Source organism: Macaca fascicularis, chromosome 10, assembly GCF_037993035.2.
Source record: "Macaca fascicularis isolate 582-1 chromosome 10, T2T-MFA8v1.1".
Lineage (NCBI taxonomy): Eukaryota > Metazoa > Chordata > Mammalia > Primates > Cercopithecidae > Macaca > Macaca fascicularis.
This window is the reverse complement of record NC_088384.1, coordinates 40,247-52,525: the sequence shown is the minus strand read 5'-3', so window position 1 is coordinate 52,525 and position 12,279 is coordinate 40,247. Positions and strand designations below refer to the sequence as shown.

The window sequence follows — 12,279 nt, the reverse complement described above, 5'->3', positions numbered from 1 at the left end:
ATGGAAATTCCAGAGAACAGAGACCCTCATTCCCATGGTACAGCCACCACCTATGGCCACGGAAATTCAGGGGAACGCAGACCCTCAGTTACATGGTACAGCTACCACCTGTGGTCACAGAAATCCTGGGGAACACAGACTCCAGTCGCATGGTGCAGCTACCACCTGTGGTCACAGAAATCCTGGGGAACACAGACTCCAGTCGCATGGTGCAGCCACCACCTGCAGTCACGGAAATTCCAGGGAATGCAGACCCCAGTCACATGGTACAGCCACCATCTATGGCCACGGAAATTCCAGGGAACATAGACACCAGTCGCATGGTGCGGCCACCACCTGTGGCCATGGAAATTCTGGGGAATGCAGGCCCCAGTCTCTAAAGTATGAACTTCACTGCAGTGAATGTGGAAGAGTTTCTCTCTGTGCAGAGCTCAGTATCCAGAAGGGGAGATGGCCCCAGGAATGCCTTCCTCCTCTTCAGAGCTCAGGGCCTAGGGCTGACACCCTTGGGAGGGGTCCTTGTTCAGCAATTGTGCCTGTGGAGGGTCCCCCAACACTCACCGTGCACCTCCTAGGAGCGGAGGCTACAAAAGGGAGCCAGAGACCAAGCTCTGCTCAGACAACAGTGAGCTGATGGCCTTCCACTCTAAGTTCAACAGGGACCCAGGGACCAAGCTCTGCTCAGACAACAGTGAGTTGATGGCCTTCCACTCTAAGTTCAACAGGGACCCAGGGACCAAGCTCTGCTCAGACAATAGTGAGCAGATGGCCTTCCACTCTAAGTTCAACAGGGACCCAGGGACAAAGTTCTGCTGAGACAACAGTGAACTGATGGCCTTCCACTCTAAGTTCCAACTGCATGGAATGTGTATTCCATGAATGCTTGTTAAATGAATGATTCATATAAGGTCATCTGTGCTGACCTTTGCTGGTCTGCTGAATGTGAGCTTCAGAGCATAGGCCTCATTCCTGGAGCAGCCAGCTCTTCCCAGAGCGACGGCCGCTGCAGGGCAAAGCCCAGAGCTTGTCCTGCAGCAACACACTCAGGACCCTGCGCTGGGCACGCTGGGGGCCTCTCCAGCAGAAGATCCCCAGCCCGGACCGTGCAATACCAGTGAACCCCAGGGGAGTCCCAAGTGCTCAAAATCATGTAAATGTCCATTGTGATTTAACATATCAATTTTAGAAGAAAGGGCATATTGCCACCTCTCTCCTCAAACTAGGGACTATAAATCGATCCATCACCCTAACTGAGACTCTGCCTTAAATTCTGCTAAAACTACCATCCAAACACTCAAATTTACATTAGCGTTAAGGGAAAAAAAAAACTAAACCAAACACCTGTAAGAAACGGTCAAGTAACCTGTGATACATCAACCCAAAGATTAAACATGAAAACAATGAAGTAGCAAGATATTAAAAGAATATAAACTCTATGTACATCATGGTCCAAGGTTCTAAAATTACACAGAAACAAAGACTGGAATGGAAGGGGGATACGTTTACAGACACATTTTTTATTTTTTAATTTTTAATATTGCTTCTCTAATGTATGATTTGACTAACCAGATAATTCAGCAAAAAATAAAAAAATAAATTGTGCCTATAGATAAATATGTAAAGAATCCTTTTCTTTGATGCCAATGGAATTAGTTTGGGTCTGACCCACAGTCTTCAATCTTTTAATTAAGACACAAAAATCATCTTTCAAGCTGTTAGGAAAAAAAGAAGAAAAAGATTGAAAACCAGGAGCCCAGAAAAAAAGGACTCGCTATGTATCACAGCGTCTCTCCACGCCTCTCCACCAAGGACAGTGCTCCCTCTTTCCCCATTTTCATACCTACTGCACAAAACACTTAGTAAAGAACTATCTCAATTCATGAGTCACACAGCACAAAGGGCCAGTGTCTCTGCCAAACATACCCTGCAGCCCCAAAACGAAGAGGCAACTGGTTCCTTCCTTCCTCAGTGAAGGAAGAATGAGAGGCTGCTGGTTGTCATTTTAAATCTCACACCTCAATGTCTTAGCACTTTCCTGCTTTGTTGGTTTCCAGGGCTTATTAAAATTAACCACCCCCCACCCCCCCCGCGGATATTGAAGAAAGAAAGCAGGAAGGTTGTGCAGGCTTCCAAGAGGCAGAGCCCTGCTTCCGCAGCCACCTCTGTCTTTCTACCCACAGCAGCCGGGTTTACCAATTAGTCTCCCTTAAAGAGCAGTTTATGCTCATCGCGAACAAATGGATGCAATTGCTTCTTTTGAGATGCAGCAAGTTTTGGGCCCTCAGCAAAAAGAAAAAGAAAAAGAGAAAGAAAGAAAGAAAGAAAGAAAGAAAGAAAGAAAGAAAGAAAGAAAGAAAGAAAGAAAGAAAGAAAGAAAGAAAGAAAGAAAGAAAGAAAGAAAGAAAGAAAGAAAGAGAGAAAGAGAGAGAAAGAAAGAGAGGGAAATAAAGAAAGAAAGAAAAAAGAAAAGAAAAGAAAAGAAAAGAAAGAAAGAAAGAAAGAGAGAAAGAGAGAGAAAGAAAGAGAGAGAAAGAAAGAAAGAAAGAAAAAAGAAAAGAAAAGAAAAAAAGAAAGAAAGAAAGAAAGAGAGAAAGAGAGAGAAAGAAAGAGAGAGAAAGAAAGAAAGAAAAAAGAAAAGAAAAGAAAGAAAGAAAGAAAGAAAGAAAGAAAGAAAGAAAGAAAGAAAGAAAGAAAGAAAGAAAGAAAGAAAAAACAAGGCACTGGCACAACAGTCATAACCTCTGCGTGGCACACACACAGAAGGAAAGTTAAAGCCCTGGAGGCGGAGGCGTTCGGAAAGGGAAGGTGGAAGTAGGAAGGACGCCCACGGGATAGAGTGGTCAGAAACAGACCACCTCACCAAAGGGCGCCTTAGACGTTCCAGAGGACAAAATGCTCCTCTTTCCAGGGTAAACACCCATTTGCCAAACTCAGCCAGTGACGGTAAGCAGGAGTTTGCTTTTTTTTTAAGGCGTCTGAGTAACGATGACAAGAGCAAGAAATGAGCTTAATAATGGGACTGACAGGGCCCTGGGCTGGTGACTCTGCTGATGTGCACAGCATCAAAACCCAGGTTCCTCAATGCGCTCCCTCTGCAGTTCAGGACAGCACTACAACTCACCCCATCAATCACTGCTTAAAAAATCAGTTCTAAAAAAAGACGACCCATTTGAAAGCAGCCGGAGGAGGAAGACAGAGAGTGTCTCACAGAATCCAACCGCTTGTAGCCTCGGAACCATAACAAGAATATGAAACTAGCGGGTCCAGTGTGAGGCAGAACAGAGACGCCATCACGGCTCTCAGGAGGCTGAGCAGGAAGCGCATGGCTCAGGCCCTGCAACGCCCTAAGGGCGCCTGGAGCAGCCCACAGGCCTGTGTCCTTCGTGTGGGTTCACCTTCCTAGTTTCCTGGGTAAATTCAATGTACAGCATTTATTCGCCAAGAAAAGAACATTCAAATCAAACTACTGTCATAACTCTGAAGGGCTCTTAACACTCCAGTCCACACGTTCAAAAGCCCACAAATATCAGTGCTGCCACTGTGCAGGTAACAATGTTTTGGATGCATCATGCACGTAACCAGTAACGACGTTTTCATGTTTTCCGTAGCCATCTCATTCAGGATACTAAAATGATCTGTGACGACTTGATACTTAGTTATCTGTGATTTTCAGATAGATTTAACAAGGCTACCTGGCCAAGAAGGCCTCACCCTCCTGAACCTGGGCACCGGTGCCCCTACGTGCACCTGGGGCCTGGGGAGCGCAGTCTCCACCACCTCTCGCTCTTCAATGTTAAATGTCCTCCCGGAGCGCCTGCGTCGTGGGCCCAGGCTCGGCCCCTCCTGGAGAGCCCTTTCCACATTACAGGACAGGGGAAGCCCAGAGCCCGCGCTGCAGCGCCACTGACGTCCCGGAGTCCCCGATTCCTGCTCCTTCCCGTCCGCGGAGGCTGGCGGGGAGGGCCTGGGACCCATTTTAGTTTTCGGTTTTGTCACGAGCCGGAAGGCGACAGCACATGCGAGCGCAGGAAACCCTTTTTTAAAATCTTCCAACGGAAACGCGAGGGGCTGCCTGACTGCCTCGGAGACGCTAGGCGGGAACCCAGAGCACCCCTGCCGTTTCCCGCATTGCAGCAGCCGGGACCCCGCCCACGCCGCGGGGGGCCCGAGGCGACAGGAGGCCCGCCGGGATCCGGCCCTTTCTTCCTCGACAAGCTGGGGGGTGGCGTGGGGCGGAGTTGGGGGGCGGGGGCAACTTAAGAAGTGATCGCGCTGTACCCAGGATTCGGAGGGGAAGCCCGGCCCCATCCTACAGCTCAGAGGCAGAACGACCCCGGAAGGTGCTCCAGGCGACCCCCTCTACCAGGCTCAATTTAAAACATAAACCGGAGAGGGTGGAAAGCTCACTATTTTCCGAATGGAGGTTCCTATCGCCATGTTCCTTCCTCCTCCGCCCCACCCGGCATGGACCCCGGGGCTGCCTTGCCGGCTCCCGCCGCCCCGCAGGTACCCCTGCCGCTCCCGGGCACGGGCTTCTCCCCAGTTCTTCCCATCGCTTCCCCGCTCTTCTCCCCAGTTCTTCCCATCGCTTCCCCACCTTTCCCCGGGTCCTCCCATCGCTTCCCCCTCTTCTGCCCGGTTCCCCCATCCCCTTCGCCCTGTTCTCCCCTTCTCCCTCTTCTCCCCTTCTCCGTCCGTCCCTCCCTCGCCGCCCGGAGGGGGGCGCGCACCTTGAGCATGTCCCCCGCTGGTCAGCACGCCGATGGCCTTGCCGGCCCCGGAGAGCTGCTCCAGGAACTTCCGCAAGGAGCCCTTGGGGGCCCGGGAGTCTTCCGCGTCCAAGACGAGGAGGCCGAGGGCAGCCGCTAGTCCGGGTGCGCAGCAGGCAATGGAGACCCTGCCCGCGTGCGCCCGACTCGGAAACGCTGCCCCGCCCGCGCCCCCGCCCGGCCCTAGCGTCAAAGGGCCTTGACGGGCGGGGCCCAAGCGCACAGGAGGGGCTGCGGGGGTGGGGCGCGGCTAGGGGCAGGGGCAGGGGCAGGGAAAGGGGCAGAGAAAGGGGCAGGGGCTGGCCGGGGCCGGGTGTGAGCAGGAGGACCTACGCGGGGGTCGTCGTAGGTGGCTGCCGCGCTAGCGGTGGGTGAGGTCGCGGAGGCGGGGGTAACACCACAAGTGGGCGGAGTCCCTGGGGGTGGGGCCGCGTTGCCGGTGTGCTACCCTTGCGGGTGGGTTGGAGGACTCTGGTTGGGGCCTTTAGAGATGCCCGGAGCGCCACAGGTGGGGGCAGGGGCAGCGACCGGGGGAGGGGAGACCGCAAGGGGGCGGGGTCACATCGTTCGCTGGGCGGGCCAAGGCAGGGCGGAATAGAACGCCGGGAGCATCTCCCGGGGCGGGGAGGGGGGGGGCAAGGGAGACCGTGAGTGGGCGCGAACGCCGGGGCCGGTGGAAACTCCGCACTTGCGGGGAGCGCCGATGGCGGGGTGGGGTGGAATTGGGGCGCGGAGACCCCACCTGGACGCGGAGGCTCGCGGCAGGCCCGGTAGATCCGGCTGTTGTCAGCGCCGAGCCCGGCCGCGCGCACAGCTTCTTGGTGGCGGCAGGATTCCTCCTGGGGCTGCGCTAGGAGCCTCTGCGCGCGGCTTCCTCGATCCCCGCCCCCACGTTTTCTCTGCAGCCTGAGGTCGGGAAGGACGCACGGAGAGTGGATCCTCCAGGTGGTGGGAAAAGCTGAGCGCGGCGAGCTTAGCTATGACGAAGCAGCGATTTCCTGGGTCCACGGGGTCTGTGGCGCTCCCGGGCCCCCAGCTCGTCCCGTGGGGAGAAGAATCCTTGGGGTGGGGAAGAGTATCGGGGCGCTACACTCAGAGACGCATGGGCGCGCGAAAGTCAGAGTGGGATAGGAGGAGGCGCAACGGGACTGACCTGGCGGGGAGGCGGGACGACACTTCCTCCCTACGGACAGGCGCGCTGCTGTACGCTGTGCCGACCTCGGCTGACTTCACCGGCCAACTCCACGTGCTGAAATACGCACATTCAAAGCGCTGTGCCAGTTGCCCATCCACAGCTTAACAGCCTGGTGCCAGTTACCTGCGATGGGACAGGGAGCAGCCCCTACAAAAGCACGGGCTTATGGGATCCCGGTTCCTTCAGTGCTCACCCCACGAAGAAGGGCTCCCAAACGGCCCCACTCGAGGGCTTTCCGGAGGATGGTCCTGCGCAGTGGGTGTTTGTTGAACAGATAGGAAACAACAAAAGAGACTAAGAAGAGGTTTGTTCTATGAACCCGGGAAAGTGAAGCAATCGCAAAGGAGAGTCTCACCAAAGGGCAATCCTGGGGAAAAGATGGAGAGGCATGGATTTTTCTTGGATGTGTGCCTCATCCTGGGGCTCATCCCGCTGAGCATCAAATATTCATTGCAAAAGAGGAAAAAAAATATATGCTGCAGACAATGCTGGATGGTCTAATCTCTCCCTTGGCCAGAATTAACGGCGAAATTCCTAACCCCTCGTGGTCCTCAGAATCACCTGTCCTATGCACACCCCCATTAAACCACTGAAGTCCAGTTTCTGGGAGCTCAGCCAGGAAATGTGTAGTTTTAAACAAACCACCTAGGTTATCCTGATGAATGCAAAGTCAGAGAGCGCTGCTCTCATGCAGTGAACCTGAGCATTATTCTATTAATTAAAAGGGAGAGGCGAATCCTGGCTGTCTTAAGGTGGCAGTTGAGTGGCCTTTGCCTTCTGGCGGGCAGAAGAGCAGACCGAGGCTCTAAGCACCTGCACCCACAGTTGGGCTCAGGATCTGTGCTGGAGAATAGAAGGGCTAATTTAATTATTCATGCCTTTTTAGAGCACGTTACATGTGGAGAAGGTGGGCCACACTGAATTTTATTTTAGCCAAATACCCGTTATCTCCTTATACAATTGATATTTTTATATTGAACATTAGGGGATTGGTCATTTGTCATCAAATTGTCTGTAATACAGAAAATGATAGATACAACCTAACAGTTCAAACATGATGAGTTAAATAAATGATGGTAAAAATATGCGCTGCAATAATATTTAGTTGCTGTTACCGCTACAAAGATATGTGTCTACTGACATGGAAATATGTTCAGGACATACAAATAAGTGAAAAGGCAGGCCTAGACGCAGTGCGAGCCTGTGTGTGAGTGCGTGCGTGCGTGTGTGTGTGTGTGTGTGTGTGTGTGTGAGTCTGCATACATCTGTAAATGTTTCTGAGCATTTTATTTCCTTTCTTTTGCTTAGTATAGGCAATGCCATTTTTCTCTGCGATGAACAGGTATTGTTTAGGGAATAGAAATAGCTAATGAAAAACAATAAAATTTAGAGTGTCAAGACCCCCAAGGTTACGGATTATGTTCAAAAGTTTGTCTGTGTATAAGGGCTGGGGTCAGGGTGGTCACTGACGGTCCTCACACATCTGTTCTTATGAGTTTGGCCCCTTGCTCAGTCAGTCAGGGAATTAACATATATTAATATATACCTGTAGCAAAGATGGAAAAGAATAGCTATGGCTTTTTTTTTTTTTTTTTTTTGAAAGTCATGTATTTCAATGTTGCTACAACTAGAGGTTTTTTTTTTTTTTTTTTTTTAACTTTGGCCTTAGCAATGAATCTTCTAATTCAAGAGGAAGATATTACATGCCGTGCTGACCGTACAGCTTCCACCCAGTAGGACCTGAGGTGTGTGCTTGTTCTTTATTGTCCCTTGACAGATTACTCCAAAGGCCCACACCAGCACACACTTATACCCCAGGAATGATTACTCCTTGGGCCAGGAGTTCAGGCAGGCTTCACTGGGCCCTCTGCCCCAGGGGCTCTCCAGGGCTGCAGCAGGTGTCTGCCTAGGGCTGCTGTGTCTTCTGAAGGGGAGGAGCTGCTTCCATGCTCACTTCTGTGTTGCTGGCAGGATTCTGTTGCTTGCAGGCTGTTGGACTGAAGGCCCCAGTCTCTCTGTGGCATCAGCTTCAGGTTGCCCTCTGCCCTGGGCGGGTGACTGGCTTTGCCAGAACTAGCACCTACCAAGAGCCAGGGGGAGAGTTCCAGTGGACAGAACCTCAGCTCCTCCCAATCCAATCTCAGGAGAGACCACCATCTCTTTTGCCTGGTTCTATTCATCAGAAGTGAGCCGCTGAGTCCAGCCCTCTTCTAGGGTCTGGCTGTGAACACTAGAGACAGCGGCCAAGGGGAGCCACTTGGGAGGGTGGTGCTGCCTGGGACCTGCCTAGGACAAGGTGAAGGAGAACATGCATAGGGACAGCTGCCCTTCCCACTTCCCCTCAGTGGTGAGCGCAGGAGTTGCCGATGTGCCCTAAAGGAGTTCTGGCATCCCAGGAGGGAAGCAGCTCCCAGCCATGAGGACACCATGACCCAGTGCCCCAGCATGTGGGGCTGCACATCCCAGGGCTACCTGAGCTGCAGCCTCTTCCCCTTCTCTGCTGTCTCGGCCTGTGCATGGAGTGGGCATCTCAAATCTGCAGGGGCCAAACTGAGCTCAGGCCTCTGCACCCCCCACACAACCCCCCATCGCTCAGTCTTCCTTACCTCAGCTCCTGGTGACTCCATCCTCCCAGGGGCTCAGGCTGAAGCCTTGCAGTGCTCTTCCACCCTGGCATCTAAGTCCCTCAGGAAAGTCCCCATTGGCTCTTCATTGCATCTGGAGCCACTAGGGCCAGGCCACCACCTTTGACCTGGACCGGAACAGGCTCCCTCCTCATCCCCTGCTCTGCCCCAACCTCCACCCCACCTCCATGTCTCGGGTGTCCTCAGCTTCAAAGTCAGGGTGCACCTATCAGGATGTAATTCAGGCATCTTCTCTGCTGACTCGGAGTCACAGACCCCACACAAGCCACACTGGCCTGTCCTCTGGTCCCTTCAGATCCTGGTGCTGCCCAGAGGCCCATGCAGGCACCCGACAACCTCAGGCCTAGCCTGCTCTTTCCTCAACCCAGGCCCTCCTCTCCGTACCGACTCTGCCCACTTTCCACAGGTCTGTCCTGCAAGGTCTCCTGCACGGTGAGGCCTCCCCAGATCACCCTCTTAGAAATTTTGGGCTCCATGCACACTCCTGTTCCCTCCCTGCTGCTCTTAAAACATCCTCGTCAGTGTCACACATGGGGCATTTCACCTATCTGCTGGGCTTCTCGAAAGGTCCCCTGGCTGAACTCTGAATGCCGTGGATTCAGAGATCTTTGACTCTTCCCTGCTGCAGTCCCAGGGCAACAGCAGAGCCCAGGACAGAGTGAACCTGTCATGGGTGCTGCTGAATGAATGAATGAAGGAGGGAGGGAGGGAGTGAGTGAGTGAGTGAGTGAAGGAGTAAATGAGTGAGTAAATGAGTGAATGGGTGAGTGAGTGTCAGTCAGTGAATGAGTGAGTGAGTGGATGAGGGAAGGAGAAATGAGTGAGTGAGTGGGTAAATGACTGAATGAGTGACCGTGAGTGAGTGAATGAATTGCCAAGGGAGTCAATGAGTGAATGAGTGAGTGAGTGAATGGGTGAGTGAATAAGTGAGTAAGTGAATGAATGAGCGTCTTAGTGAATGAGTGAGTGAATAAGCAAGTGAATAAGTGAGTGAATGAGTGAGTGACCGAGGGAATAAATGAGTGATGAGTGAGTGAGTGAGTGAATGAATGAGTGACTTAGTGAATGGGTGAGTGGGTGAATGAGTGAGTGAACAGATGAGTGGGTGAGTGAGTGAATGGGTGAGGGAAAGAGTGAGTGAATGAGTCAGTGAGCGAACAAGTGAATGAGGGAGTGAAGAATTGAGTGAGTGAATGAACGAGTGAGTGAATGAGTCAATAAATGAGTGAGTGTGTGAGTAAAGGATGAGTGAATGAGTGAGTGAAGAGGTGAATGAGTGAGTGAATGAGTGAATGATTTGAGTGAGTGAATGATTGAGTGAATGAATGAGGAAATGAGTGAGTGAGTGAATAAGTGAGTGAATGAGTGAGTGAATGAGTGAATGGGTGAGTGAGTGAAAGGGTGAGTTAGGGAATGACTGAGTGAGTGAATGGGTGAGTGAATGAGTGAGTGCGTGAGTGAATGGGTCAGTGAATGAGTGAGTGAATGAGTAAATGAATGAGCAAGTGAGTAAAAGGGTGAGTGAATGAGTGAGTGAGCGAGTGAAGGAGTGAATGAGTGAATGAGTGAGTGAGTGAATGAGTTAACGAGTGAATGAATGAGTGAGTGAATGAGTGAGTGGGTCGCTCAGAGGAGATGAGGACAGGAGTTGCCCTCTGACTGCTACAGTAGACAGGAGCTGAAGGAGTCTGAAGGGTGGGATGTGCTCACTCGGTACATACACCCTGCTCCACACATCCCCAGAGAAACCTAGTCTCACCAGAGTGGTCGCTTGAGAATTATTAGTAACAACCTTTTTCCCAATATTTCATATATGCAGGATGATTTCTTACTTTCCTTGAAAATGCCAATCGTTTTTTGGACTTGGAATTCTCCACTGCTGGTCCACGCCACTGTATTCTCCCATAGGGGTATCCCCCGAGTTGGAGAAAGAGTCATTCCCAGGAATGGATAAAAGCCAGAAGGGCATCATCAGGTGGGGCACCTTCTCCTATCATCCTCCCCTTCCTGTCTGGGTTACCCTGAGTGACTTGGTTTGGAGGTCTACAAAATGCGGACATATCAAATTTAGATAAAAGCCTAAGCAGTTTAAGAGGTTGCAGTGCTAGCAGGAAGGTCTTTGGCTCCCGGCACCCTCCTCCTGTCCAGTCTCTGCTGGACCCAGGACTCTGACTCCACCTTCGGCCTTGGGGGTTTCCTCCCTTCCTTCCCAGCCACTGAGCCGGCTTGGGCTAATCTGCAACCGCAGAGGTGCAGCCCTCCTCCTTTCCTCCTGCCTCTTCCTCTCTTCTCACTTTCCTTCTGCTTCTTTCAGGACTTTGGAAAGTCCAAGAATAAGCAAAACTGTAGACCAGAAAACGCTGCCTTGAGCCCATTCCCCTCCCAGCAGCTTCCCTTCAGACTCCTTGATCTTGAAAACTTATTTTGCTTCGTATCTAGATGCTAAACTTTATATAGAAAACAGGTGGGGTTGGTTTCTTGGCCGGGTACAGTGACTCACACCTATAACCCCAGTGCTTTAGAGGCCAAGGGGGAACGATTGCTTGAGGTCACATGTTTGAGACTAGCCTGGGCAACACAGGGAGACCTCGTCTCTACAAAAATTCAAAAAAAAAAAAAAAATTACCTGGAGCGATGGCACATCTGTAGTCCCAGGTACTTGGGAGGTCGAGGCAGGAGGATCACTTGAACTCAGGAGTTTGAGATAACAGTGAGCTATGATTATATCACTGCACTCCAGCTTGAGTAAGAGAGTGAGACACTATCTCCTAAAAAAATAAAAATAAAAAGTGCTGGAGTCCAAGCCCACAGCCAATTGCGACATGTAGATCTTTCATTTTTACAATCCGCCTCTCTTGTCTAAGTGCCAAATGACACTTTCATTGTGTGCAACTACTTCCACTTTTGACTGGCTTCTCTTTCCTTATGTATTAAGAATCAGGTTGCATAGAGTTCTGAGAAAATAAACTAATAAATCAGCTGCGTGCCATGGCTCATGTCTATAATCTCAGCACTTTAGGAGGCTGACACAAGGATTGCTTGAGACCAGGAGTTTGAGACCCGCTTTGGCCACATAACGAGATCCTGTCTCTACAAAAAATAAAAAAATAAAAATAAAACGTTAGCAGGACATGGTGGCACACCTGCAGTCCCAGCTACTCAGGTGGTGGAGGCCTGAGGATTGGCTCGAGCCTGGGAGGTTGAGACTGCAGTGAGCCGTGATCATACCACTACACTTTGGCCTGAGTGACACAGTGAGACTCTATTTCTAAATAATATAATATAATATAATATAATATAATATAATATAATATAAAAACAGATGGAAGCTTCCCAAGACTTTGATGCAGAAACAGGTCGCCCTGAACCAATTAAAATTCATGTCCAAAAACCGGAGAGAAATGAAAGAAAGAAGTTGGATTATTTCTGTAAAGTATGAGGCCACTACAAGTTTTACTTTCTCTAGGACGTTTTCTCAGTGGTGTCAACTGAAGTCCACTTCACAGAATGACTTCATCTCCTGAGCACGTTGGAGAACGATGATTAAAGAGACTTCCTGGCACTCCCGATATTTTTAGTGTCACATGGAAGCAGCAAGAGTCATATGTGTGAAATAGGTGGTATTAAAGCGGAAGACACTGGTTTGTTCTTTCATGAACATCATCGGAAC

The 12,279-nt window shown here is 50.9% G+C and overlaps 1 long non-coding RNA gene across 1 annotated transcript in view; it reads right to left on the bottom strand.

The window, feature by feature from the left end:
* Positions 1–11,369, bottom strand: part of LOC135965232 (uncharacterized) — a 50,641-nt gene extending 39,272 nt beyond the window's left edge. The window contains exons 1-3 of the long non-coding RNA XR_010578174.2: positions 11,236–11,369; positions 5,923–6,018; positions 4,731–5,828 (exon numbers count right to left, since the gene is read on the bottom strand). This is a non-coding gene — a long non-coding RNA (uncharacterized lncRNA). The remainder of the gene's footprint in view (positions 1–4,730; positions 5,829–5,922; positions 6,019–11,235) is intronic.
* Positions 11,370–12,279: the final 910 nt, after the last annotated feature.